Below are 13,459 nucleotides of genomic sequence, written 5' to 3'. Positions count from 1 at the left end.
TTTAAGTAAAGGAAGTTATTAATTGTAAAGCACTGTTTTTACCTCTCGTAAGCATGTCTCTCGAGGGACTAAATCAAAAAGATGTATAAAATAAATTTAAGTCAAGATGACAGAATCAACTGTTTCTTACCACAAGCTCATGATATAGTAAAACTTGTCTAAAACGGACGGTACTGATCTGACTTTTTCGTTATGGCAGATTTCCATTTTATACAAGGCTACAGACGTTAAAAACACTGGCGTACGTAATGGACAGAAAGGAAAAAGTCTGTCTGAATTACATAGAATACATGTTTTAATTATCCTATTCCCTAAAATATCCAGTATCATTTGTTAGCACTTAATTTAATAATAAATTATATGTTACTACCGTCAAGTTAGTAACATAATTTTTCTTTTTTTAAATTAAAAAGTACTCTTAAATGAATAAGAATAATTGCTTTTAGAAGTTAATTTTTGTGTTTCACATATCAATAATTCTATATTTAATTGGCTAGTTTAAGAATTTGGCCGAGGTAGAATTGGTTGCTTTTTATCTAACATAGATGTAAAGAATTTCATTTTGAAACATTTCGTCTTACTCGTTTAATAACTTTAATTTACGAAAGGTGAGAATATATTGAATTAATTTTCATTTTAATAATTATTCTTTTACATTTTCAGCATGTGACTTTTTCCCTTCGAAAATAAATCCGTATTTTTAAATATTACTCTACGGAAACGAGTTAACTTTTGTAAGGAGTTACAGTAGGTAGAAACTATGATATTGTATTTCTACAGTTACTTTCTAGACAATGAAAATACACAGTACACAATCTTAACAAAAAAGAAATAGATTGTAACTCGTCATCACGAAATCGGTCGTGATTTGACCTAGCAAACTACAGTATTAACTATGATTTAGAATTTGAACAGTAATGCCGAAAAGTTTCGTTTTATTTAGATTATGTTATGCACTTGGTAACTAAAAATCGTTTACGTTTACAGGTTTCTTGCTTATAATGGTATTTTACATAGCAAATAGTTCCACTCCGAGATTTATTTTCCATTTGGGTAGGTTTTCGTTTTGTAGAGAGTCCGTTTTGGACAGGTTCATTGTACAGTACCTTATTACAATTTTTAACGAATGTTTCAGTTTTTAGCTTTTATGTTATATTATTAAATATGGTAAAAGTAATTTCTTTTAAAGTTTGATTAATTTAGAAAGAAATTCGTGTTCATTGCATTGTAGCTATTCGGAAACGTGAAGGGCTCTATAAAAGACAAAGAGTAACAGTAGAGGAGGAATAAAGAGATGTGGGAATAACAGTAGATTCCGAATAAAAATTAATGGAAAGTCGAAATTTGCAAAACCGAGAGAGAAAATCAGACAGAAGAGTTTTAAAAATCTGTAGGCTGAAGCTACTTTAATTTTAGGAAATATGGACCAAGATACATCACTTAATATAAGTATCCTGACATAATTTTAGATAAGAAGCAATTGCTGAAAACCAAAATATTTATAATTTGATGTAATTTTTTATCTTTTCTGAAAACAATTACTTCGATTTTGTCATTGTTAAATTAAAATAAAAAATAATTTCCAGCTTCGGAATCTTCCAATGATAAATTAGAAACATATAATTTAAAATATAGGCCTTGATTTTAATAGTTTTGCTCCTTTACTTCACATATATCCTGTTAACGATAGAGTCATGCCGTCATCTCTCTAACTCTGTCTATGAGAAAATTTTTGAATTCAAATAACGCAACTTCCGATGCAAATAAGATGTTCTTTTATAGTCAATCTGGGCCTCATGCCTCTACAATTTCCATAATTTCGAGTTTCATTTATCTCACGCCGTTCTTGAGATTAAAGAAGGACAGTCAGACAAAAAGACGGACGAGAGTGGGAATTTATAGGTTACAATTTTTTCAAATTGCAGCCCAATAAAGTATCACCAGAGATTTTGACGGAACAAACAATTTATTGCATGAATTTATAAAGAAAAATTTGTAATGGATTGTCTAAAATGACAATGTCTATAATGCATTTATAATTATAATTCTACAAGACAAATATAAAATAAAAGTGTATCTTAAATATAGCCTATGTTTACTTTTTTAATGTATTAAATACATATTTATTAAGACTATCATATTAAAAAAAATTAATTTTTTATGATTGTAAATAAAATTATATAAAATATTAAACAAATTACTTTTTTAATCACATTTTCTGCGAAAAGATAAAGTATTTGTAATATACGAATGCAAATCTATAATATTCTATTATAGAAATGTACAAAATTAGTAATTACAATAAAAGTAAATCATAAATTTTAAAAAAATTCGAAAAACTTTTCGTTTCAAATAACTCATTAATACTTATCTCTCGCGGCAATTTTTATATATAAAAAAACGAGAATTCCTGTTTAAAAGTTTGTCGACCCCACCTTTCATTATCATTATTCGAAAAGATCATATAATTTAGGTCAATGGATGGAAAGGCCGAGATGACGTATATTGTAGACCTTGAACCTTCCATAAAGGGTTGAAGAGTCAATTGTCGAATAAGATATGTTGATACACGCCCTTCCGTTTTGATATATATATATATATATATATATAAGGAAGAGCACAAGAATTATCATCAACAGCTGACTGGAACAACCACGAAGCATTCTCTACCAAAAATGAACAAGTTGGTAAGTAAAGATTTCTCTTCTTTCTTAACCATCTTTTATTTTTTAAATCATAAGTTAACTTTATGTGTTATTTTAGTGCATTTTCATATTCTTTGCCGCCGTATTGGCTATTGCTTCCGCAATCGGAGGTGTTAAGGATGTTCTCGGAAATTATCACGACTTTACAACGGGACAACTTTCCAGTTCTGCAACAGGAAAAGTCTATAATCCTGTCTACGGCTACGCCGCTTATTCACATCATGTTGCTTTGCCATACGTCTACTATCCCGCACATGGTGTATTCCCTGTCGTTTAAACCAAAGGTAATAAATAAATTAAAGCATTTAAGAAAATACTATATATCTCGGGAAAAACTTAAAATATAACTGTTATTTTTCTTTTTCAGATTTCTGAACTTCTTGAATAGTTGGAAAAGTCTTCAAAATGCCACTTCGAATGCTCGCTTCTCCTTCAAAACTTAATTATCTACTGTAAATAAGACTTGATCTATTTAATAAATAGCTTTCGATTCTATATTTTCGTTTTATTTAATTTTATCGTCATTAAGAAACAATTTAAAATTTTATTCGGGCAAAGTTTTCGTTAAATAGTTCAATTAACGTGGTTCGATGCTTAAAACATACAAATTTTCAACGCTATACATTTGGAATTAGCCTTGATTTTCGATGTAAAAATACAAGATATTACAGCCTCTATACAATAATTTTGAACGAAATAAAAGTTAAAATTTTATATAAAAATTAATATTTATAAATTTAATATAATATAATTTCGAAACATGAAAATTAATTTAATTTCTCTCATTAAAGGCAAGTTTTACTTACGATTAAAATAAATAAAAATAATTTTTAATAAGAGACGAAACTATGAAAACTTTTTATTATATAGCGTATTATAATTTAATCTTACATTAACATTGAAAAAAAAGGAACTTAGAAAAATAATAATAATAATAAAATAACCATAAAATTGTAAAAGAAAATGATAAAATATGTAGAAATCCATGTTTCATTAAATAGTTACATAATTTTAAATAATATTTTAATTAAAAACATAAAATAAACATTCATTTCTTAAAATATATTTTATAAATTAATCAGTCAAATAAGAATTTTTATCCTAAATAATAATTCTTGTGTTTTAATAAATAAAATAAATATTTTTACGACAAGGTTTAATTATTATTAAAAATGATAAAACACTACTTCTTAACATGATTTCTTATAAGCAATTTCTTCTTTCATGTATGCTTTTATGCATGCTGTAAATGAAAGCACGTGAAAATTATGTTTTCGTCTGAAAGATTTGTCTTAAAGAAAGAATAAGTGAGAATGAATTTTAAGAATATCAGTTAATATTGTGTGTGAATGTAAATGTATAAATATACAATAACACGTGTAATATAAATAATTATCTATAGGCTACATAATTATCCATTTTATTTTATTAGAATTGTAAAATTATAATTGATTTTCGAAATTTCTCATAAAATGTAAAAAACTACTTTTAATAAAAGTAATATAAAATTAGTTATTTTTTTTAACAAATAATATTAAATTACATTTAAAAATTAAATACAAACATAGCTCAGTAATGGTAATTAACTGTGTATTTATATTATATAAAAATTACAAATAACTTTTATATGATTATTATCTTATAAATTAAACTTAATGAAATCAGATTCTCGTGTAAAAATTAGCACGTGATCACGATATCGTGACGATCGGAAACACGTCATAAATTATAGACGACGCGTTTCCTGTTTCGTCATGTTACGTTGTCGCTGCGAAGAATGTTAATTTGGAGGGTTTTTCACATGACCTTTAGAACCTGTTACATGTCGTAGAAATTGATTTAATGCCGCTTAATCTTTTATAAATCCTTCTAAATCGACCGTTACTCAGTTATAATTACCCTGTAAACAAATTAAGAGCTTAGTAGAGGGCATAGATCTTGCGGTGTCCCAAATAGAAATAATTCTGTATTAAATTTCATTTTTTAGTATTCATTGAAACATTTACGGGATTCTTACATTTACGAATTAATAACAAACTTGGAGCTGTATTCCGGTCGTTGCCTCTGAAAAACGAGAGATAAGGAACAGAATACAGCTCCATATCCCTGTATGTTTTATAGTTATGAACGTAGTTATTATGACAAATTTCATTAAATTCTCTAATTAAAATTAAAATGTTTATTACAATATATTAATAAACACGTCAAAATCTTAAATATGAAATTGAAAGTGTTTTATATAAATTAAAGATACGAAAGGGCATAACATCCACGAAATCATAAGTAACTTTCATACTGTATATCAATTAAACAGATGATTAAAACAATTTGCTATGTTGTGGATTAGGTTCATTAATATGAAATCACGTGTCTTTTATTCTATTTTGTGACAGGATAGTCATTGTTTTTTTTATAAATACCTTACAATATATATATACATCAATGTCTGATAATACTGCAAGGTAATGGTACAAGAAATAGATAAAAATTAAATAAATCTTCAAAAAAGAATATAAACAAAACAAAAATGTTTAGATACAAAAACATAATTTAAAAATTACAAGAAGTTTTATATTTCTAGAATATCTTCAGGTATTATAAGTGATTGTTCATTTAGCATCTACAGTGGTAATTCTAGTATTGTGGAATTCTCTTCATAAAATTCCAACTCCGTATTTCATCTACAATTTCGGTAGATGATATTGAAAGTGCATCTGTTTGAGAACTTGTTTAAGTGTAAAAACTACAGTCTACAGCCTTACAAACCAATTATTATTATATTATTATTATTATTACCAGATATCCTGTTGAATGCACAAAAGAAAACTTCAACACAATCGCTATTAGAATGCTGTAGTTAAAACAAAATGAAAACCATATTGCAAGAAATATCAATATTTTAATATTTCTGGTTTTCATAATAATAAAATACTATCAATTGATTGCTGAAAGAAACTGGTATCAACAAACTCGCTTTGCTCACTCCATAATTAGAAATGTTTACCCTTTCTTTTCAATGCTGTTTTCGTCGATTATTATGTCAAAAAAGTAACTTTTTAGATTGATTATTTTTTAAGTTTGTATTTGGAACAACAAATATCAAAACATTTTAAAATTTTTCTCATAAGTTTTTATGTACAGAAAAGAATCTTCAGTAATGTATTCAGTTGATAAGGGGAGCAGGAGAAAACGCTCTTAAGTTTATTTATTTAGTTTTGTGATTATTTTATTATAAAATTTATTTATTTTTTTTTATTCTCCAAATCATTTTCTTTATATTAACGTAAAATTAATTTATGATATGTCGTGTTCAAAAAGTCGGCTAATATTAGAATTTATTTTATTAAATTTTTATATATCGCATCGTAAATGTTCATATTATCTTATAAAAATAAATTTTAACTTCTTTTTCATATAAAATTATTGTATAGAGGCTGTAATATCTTGTATTTTTACATCGAAAATCAAGGCTAATTCCAAATGTATAGCGTTGAAAATTTGTATGTTTTAAGCATCGAACCACGTTAATTGAACTATTTAACGAAAACTTTGCCCGAATAAAATTTTAAATTGTTTCTTAATGACGTTAAAATTAAATAAAACGAAAATATAGAATCGAAAGCTATTTATTAAATAGATCAAGTCTTATTTACAGTAGATAATTAAGTTTTGAAGGAGAAGCGAGCATTCGAAGTGGCATTTTGAAGACTTTTCCAACTATTCAGGAAGTTCGGAAATCTGAAAAAGAAAAATAACAGTTATATTTTAAGTTTTTCCCGAGATATATAGTATTTTCTTAAATGTTTTAATTTATTTATTACCTTTGGTTTAAACGACAGGGAATACACCATGTGCGGGATAGTAGGCGTATGGCAAAGCAACATGATGTGAATAAGCGGCGTAGCCGTAGACAGGATTATAGACTTTTCCTGTTGCAGAACTGGAAAGTTGTCCCGTTGTAAAGTCGTGATAATTTCCGAGAACATCCTTAACACCTCCGATTGCGGAAGCAATAGCCAATACGGCGGCAAAGAATACGAAAATGCACTAAAATAACACATAAAGTTAACTTATGATTTAAAAAATAAAAGATGGTTAAGAAAGAAGAGAAATCTTTACTTACCAACTTGTTCATTTTGGTAGAGAATGCTTCGTGGTTGTTCCAGTCAGCTGTTGATGATTCTTCAGTTCTTCCTTACTTATATACATCCTGGAGCAGGGCGTGTTTGGAGTGATGACCTTCTGTAATTGGTACTTCGGCAGTTCAAAAAAGATCAAGGTCGGCCAAACAGATCAACGTCATACCGGTCTTTCCAACCATTGACCTATATAGCCACGATCATTTGTGAAGAGAAAGTAATATCCAGTGTCGTCAAACTCTAAAACAGGAATTAGCACTTTTATATATTAATATTCCTTCAAAAATTTTAAGAACAATAAATGTTTTATGTTACATTGTAAATTAATAGGCAATAAATTATAACAATAACAATATAGGGTAATATCATTTCTGTTTTATCTTGTTCAAGCGTGAATAGAATTAGATGTAAGTTTTAAAGCCAATGACATGTTTGAAGATATTTGCTATTCAATTTACAAAATTGAATTTAAAAATTAATAATATTATAACAGAATTATAAACAAAATTAATAGAAATGTTAACTTGGTAAATTATACAAAATTTATTTCAATAAGCTGTGAAAGTATTTTTTAATTACATACTTGTAGAGGTAAAATCAAGTTAACATATCAATATTATGTTAAAAAATTCAATGTATTGTTGTAAATAATAAAAATCATTTATAATTTTATTTTTAACCATTTTATAATTATATAAACGTATATAATGTATGGCAGAATTTACCAATGGTCGTGTATTTTGTAAAGTTATCATCTAAACGAAGAGTTTCTAAACAAGTTTATAATTAAAATGACAAAAAGTTAAGCTGGAAATTTTAACCGAGTTTTATTTAAGGTTATAACTTATTTTATATAAAATAAATAAAAGGCTATATAGTTTAAATATATTACATTATAATATAAAAATATCTGAATTATTTTCTGTGTTCGTATTTTTATTGCTTTATTGATAATTAAATTTTAAAACTCTAAAATTCTTACGTAGTGATTACAAATTAAAGTTACATTGATTGAGCAAAATGTTATTTTTATAAATATTATAATTAACATATAACCTTTTAAAAATTTATAAAATATTAATTAAAATATTTAGATATTTATTATATCTTTATTAATATAAAATCATCTTTTCAATATTACAAAGCAAGCGTACGCAGTGAATAACCTATACGCTATAATCCTTGAACTTTGCTTAATCTGTAAACTTGACCTTTAATTCACTCGAGGCCAAATTTAAAATTTAATTTATATCATAATTATATATGAAGACGAAACAAAGAATTTAGTCTTTCAAACTTTATATAGAAAATTATAAAATGAGCTTGAAACTAACAAGCGTAAATTAACGTTTTAAGATTCATTAACAGATTTAAAATTGAATCTTAACTGAAGAAAAACTTATTTACATATTTATTAATTCTGTTTTTGGTCTATTTAGAATTCTATTCTATTCTAGAATTTCTATTATTTTTTCCTTTGTTTACTTTTATCAAAATTTCAAGTTTAAGTCGCGGAAGCAGCACTCATATCAAGGATTTGTGATATAAATATTAAACATAGAATTAGTTTTATATTATATCAAAAGATAATTATTACTAGCTAAATCCTGAAAATAACGTGTGCAAAGTCAATAAAATAAAACAAATTATAAGGCAATAGGCTAACACTATTTCGACTCTTTAATTACTATTTTATTTACTTGTCTTTCTTTAACACAGTCTGATGCTAGAAATACGATTTACGACCGTAACCTGAATCATGTTCTACTAGTTGAGAAATATCATTCTAGATTAAATCTGCGAGAAAAGTAGGTGGAAAATTTATCTAAAAATTTCCAACCTCTCTAAGTATTGCATTGAATAACGAAACAATCTTTAAACATACTTTACAATTTGGTTTGTAAGTTCTTTAAATTATATTAGGTTTATTATACCAGGAAAAGCCTGAAAAAGGGTTTAAAACCTATCTAAATCTAAAAATTAAAAAAAAATTGTCGTGTAAATTGACAGCAATCGAAAACTCGATTGGCACGTATAGCGCGCGACCAGCTTCCAACCGACAATCGGCCCATAGATTTTACATGGCAAACTTTGACCTCGAGTATTTCGGTCCGTAGATCAAATTTCAAAAATCCGGATTCATCACATCGGCCTTGCCGAATTGTAAGCTACATATTTGCAAAAAGAATCAGGTGTAGTTGTGCGGTTGCTCTAAACGTCCATGGCAGACAAAACACTTTCTGACTTACATACAGTTTCGTTTAATGAATACTAAATTTGTTATTCGACAGAGAGGAAGTACAGAGAATATTTATCTTTGAAAGAATATCCACGCGTAGTTCTAGTTCTCAAATCCTTTTATCTATTTATCGATATTTATTCAAATTTATCTGCAATTTCTATCGATGTTTTGATTAAAGAACATTTGATTTTCCTGATACTCAGTTTGGATAAAATAAAATATTAATTGATACAAAATAATACAGAAATTATTGATCAAGTTTGATAAATCGTCAACAAAATTATAACATGATAACATGAATTCTACTGAAGCAGTTATTTAAATTAACGCAATGCTTAAGCATTGCTTTACGTATATTGTATATATTAATATACTGTGTACATTAAAAAATTCATTAAATAATGAAAAACTAGATATATTAGTGAAATTAATATTTTGTATATATTTTACTTTTAAATAATTAATAAAGAATTTTTAAATTTAGAATATACGAAACTGTGATGTTACTTGTTTTCTTCGGGTTACGACGTTCGATTACCATATCTTAACAACTGTGACGTAGACGGTACACCTTTTGACGTCACTACTACGCGCGCAAATTCTTTTAATTCTTTTAATTCTCTTACGTAAGCTGCTAATTACTTAACATTTCTCTAAGATAAATATATTTAAATAACAATTAAAGGTAAAAACTAATAATAAGCATTAATTATATATTATAACTATTTTTCTCATTAAGATTTTAAAATTTTGTATAAACGCCATTCGTCAATACCCTTACAGATGCTCAGATGATATTAATTTGGCCATTAAAATGAACAGAAATATGTTAATAACTATAAAAGTATAACTACTTAATATATATAGTATATTATTAAAAATAATAATAGGCCTATTATAAGAAAATATATATACTGTACTGTATAATAAGTCGTTGTGATAAGGAAGCAAGTTTTATCACGATTAATTCCTATTGTAGCAATAATGTAATTAATAATTTTATTTAAGTTTTTCATTTTTAAATATTATCGATATTCAAATATTTTATGGTTACATTTATCATATTTTTCAAATTTTTAGCATCAAAAATCTCTTATAAGTAGGTTCATGATGCCAAAGTATACTAATGCTAGGTATATGATCATTAGTATACTGAACTTGAAGAAGAATGCCTCTGACCTCATCCATTTTTTTATATATTAAAATATTTAAAGTAGTGATCTAAAAATAACTTTTTCTTCTAGGAACATCATCCTTCATCTTTTATTTTTTCAAGGCTAATGGATCGATGGGTTCATCAACACTTGATTTTTATTCCAAGGACACTTCCTAATAAGCCATTGACTTAGAATGATATATAGGAACTACCCCTCCTGGGTCTTTAATTTTATTTTTTTTTTTTTTTTGTTTAAAGTCAAGACTACACCAAGTAGAGAAAGTGAACTTCTTCAAGGATATCCACCTTCAGTTATCCCTTAATCATCCTTGCTATTTTAGTAACAACAATGTATTATACTCAAAAAATACTTCTATTTTTAGAAACTTTGTTTCAATAAACCTTCTTCAACAATTCTTATATTATGTTTAATTAACGACAGATTTATTCATTTACACTAAAGTTATGGAAGGCGAATATGCTACAATATAATTAATATCATTAAGAAATGCTCTATACAAAAAATTGTTGTTAAATAATAATAAAAATAGTTTTAGAGCACAATATTTGAGATAAATTAACGATTTTCAATGAATAATTTTCGTAGTAAAAGACTCCTGTTTATAGTTTTGACTCGTAATGTCCAAACTACAATCATAGACTGGATGAAATGAAATGGTCCTAGGCCAACACACTTTTATCTGAAAGCCAAAAAATATATGGATAAAATCAAGGAAAAAATTGATAAATCCGTTGGTAAAGATACTTTAATTTACTGTATATCACTTTCTTAACATAATTTTTATAAAATAAAACTAAATTTTGGAACTTCTTTGTGTCTGAGATCAGTGCCAAATGGCTCGGCTGGTCTTCTCTCTATCTGGCTTGAATGTAGCTATTATCCATTTATGAATCCAACATCCATTACTAATGTAGTCAAATATATTAATTTTTAACTTGTTTATTTTTTATTTGTTTTATAATTACTCTTCTACTTCCAGATCTGTTAATTTTATTCATAAATTTTGAAAATGTTTTGTTCTTTTAATACTTTATTTGCTCACAAATGACGTCAATACAAATTACTCTAAGTTTATTTACTTGTAAGTTATATACATTCAAACAAAAACACAAATTTCTTAAGAAAATATAAATAATATTTAAAAAATAATAATTAAAAGGGACATTTTGGTACTATCAGGTTTATTTTGCCATATGGATGACTATGATACGTGCAATGCAACATTATGTTGCATTGCACTTATCGTAGTTACTACGTAGGAGTAGTTCAATTTTTGAAATTAAATACCATTCACAACATCGTCTTCATTTTTCAAATTTTGCTCAATGTACAATACTTCTAAATTCTTATTGCGTATATCATTTAATACGGTTGATTGAGTTTTTCGATTCGTTCAATTGGCGATGTCGCCGATCTTGGTCTTTTCTTTTTCTTTAGATTAGACTTTTCTAGAATGATTAGTTTTTGAGTTGACTTCTTCTAAACTGGAAAAAAAACTGATTTTTTTAACCTCACGGTATATTATACTGTATATGAATTAACAGTAATTATTTCATAAATTGACAAGAACAGTCGATGCTATCATTTTGAACGAAGCAATTTTAACAGATTTCTATATAAAAAAACATGTCAGCAATTCGACTTAATTGGACTGTTAAGTCAGCAAAAATTAACATTAGCTTTTGCAGTAAATAAGTCGGCTGAAAAAATATTTAACATTCTAAAATTTGACTCATAAACTTACACGTTAAATCAGAAAACACCAATCAAAATGAAAATATCTTTATTTATTTATGAACGAAAGTTCCAACTAAAGTGTGAAAAGTTTTATAAGCGGGCAGCCATTTACATACTACTAAGAAAAATTTAAATATATATATTATATATATATATATTCAGGTATAAAGGGGTTAATTTCCTTACACACTTCATATTCATTTTAAAATAGAATTATTATTAAAGAAAACGTTTGGCAAACATTTGTTTAAAATAATTATTAAAAAACGAATAATAAAAAATATCTTTAAATATAAAGCCTATTTAATTAAATTAATTAATTTTAGCGTTTTTTATGATATTTTTAAGCTATACAGACTTCGATTTCTTAATTTATAAACATAATTATGTTACGTTTTCTAAATATAAAATGCATACGACTAATTTTTTTCTATTGTTTAACAATATAAGTAAATTTCCAAACAGTAATATTGATTATCATTAAATATTCCTTTAAAAATTTTGACAGAAATTATGTTTTTTTGTTAAATGGAAAATATGCAAATTTATAATTATAAAAAGTAATGGATTCAAAAGTTGCCCAGGAGGCTTAAAATACAAAACAAAAAAAAAAAAATAGAGTCCTTAAACTTTCATTTATTTTTTATAAGTTAAATTCTTTGTTAAGTGTAGAAGAGTCATACAAAGAATCTACTCACTTCCAACATCTAGGCCAGTTAATGGAAAGTCAGGTGAGTAACTCGTCGACCTTGCACCTCCACGGAGTTCAAACTCTCCAATTACTTAAACGTCACGACATAGTCCACGCCCTAATTCAAAGTCGACCCTGAAAATTTTGTATAAATATCCCATCGAGTTCCATCCGAACATCAGCTGATTGGAAACCGTCCGAGAAGCAAATCGTCCAACATGAACAAGTTGGTGAGTATATATTTTTCCATCTTCTTCTACGATCTTTGTCTCACTCTTCCTCTTCTAATCATTTTTCTACCCTCTACTTTAGTACATTGTCGCCTTGGTTGCCGCTTTCGTGGCCGTAGCTGCCGCAGTCGGAGGAGTAAAGGATGTAGTTGGAAACTACTACGATTTTACAACTGGACAATTGGCTAGTTCTACAACTGGCAAAGTCTACAACCCTCTCTACGCTTACGAAACTCATCTTCCATACGCACCATATTCTTATTATCCATCATATGCTTATTACGGTCCCTCTACTTACTACGCTCCCTCTTCATATTATCCATATTACCGTGGCGCTTACTACTTTAAATAGGTAAGAAATTTACGTTTCTCTTCAATTAAAACCGTTTTTTGATTGTTGCTAAGATCGGAATCCTTCTTTTCAGACGAAAATGATGCCGAGATTGAATGCTTCTGAATTCACCTTCAGTCTTCGTAGATTCTTCCGTAGAGTCTTTAATTTACGTTCGCTGTAAATAAATTATCACGTTCAATAAA

The 13,459-nt window shown here is 27.0% G+C and overlaps 2 long non-coding RNA genes across 2 annotated transcripts; both read left to right on the top strand.

Annotated features, from left to right (window-relative positions):
- The first annotated feature begins 2,650 nt into the window (after window positions 1–2,650).
- LOC136976319 (uncharacterized) lies at window positions 2,651–3,200 on the top strand. The gene is made up of 3 exons (XR_010880914.1): window positions 2,651–2,687; window positions 2,764–2,989; window positions 3,073–3,200. It is a non-coding gene; the product is annotated as an uncharacterized lncRNA (long non-coding RNA).
- A 9,680-nt stretch (window positions 3,201–12,880) lies between these two features.
- On the top strand, window positions 12,881–13,459 carry LOC136976318 (uncharacterized). Its single transcript, XR_010880913.1, has 3 exons — window positions 12,881–12,922; window positions 13,005–13,274; window positions 13,348–13,459. It is a non-coding gene; the product is annotated as an uncharacterized lncRNA (long non-coding RNA).

Source organism: Centruroides vittatus, unplaced genomic scaffold (genome assembly GCF_030686945.1).
Source record: "Centruroides vittatus isolate TY-2023 unplaced genomic scaffold, ASM3068694v2 contig_4, whole genome shotgun sequence".
In the NCBI taxonomy this organism is placed as follows: Eukaryota; Metazoa; Arthropoda; class Arachnida; order Scorpiones; family Buthidae; genus Centruroides; species Centruroides vittatus.
This window is presented reverse-complemented; position numbering and strand designations above follow the sequence as displayed.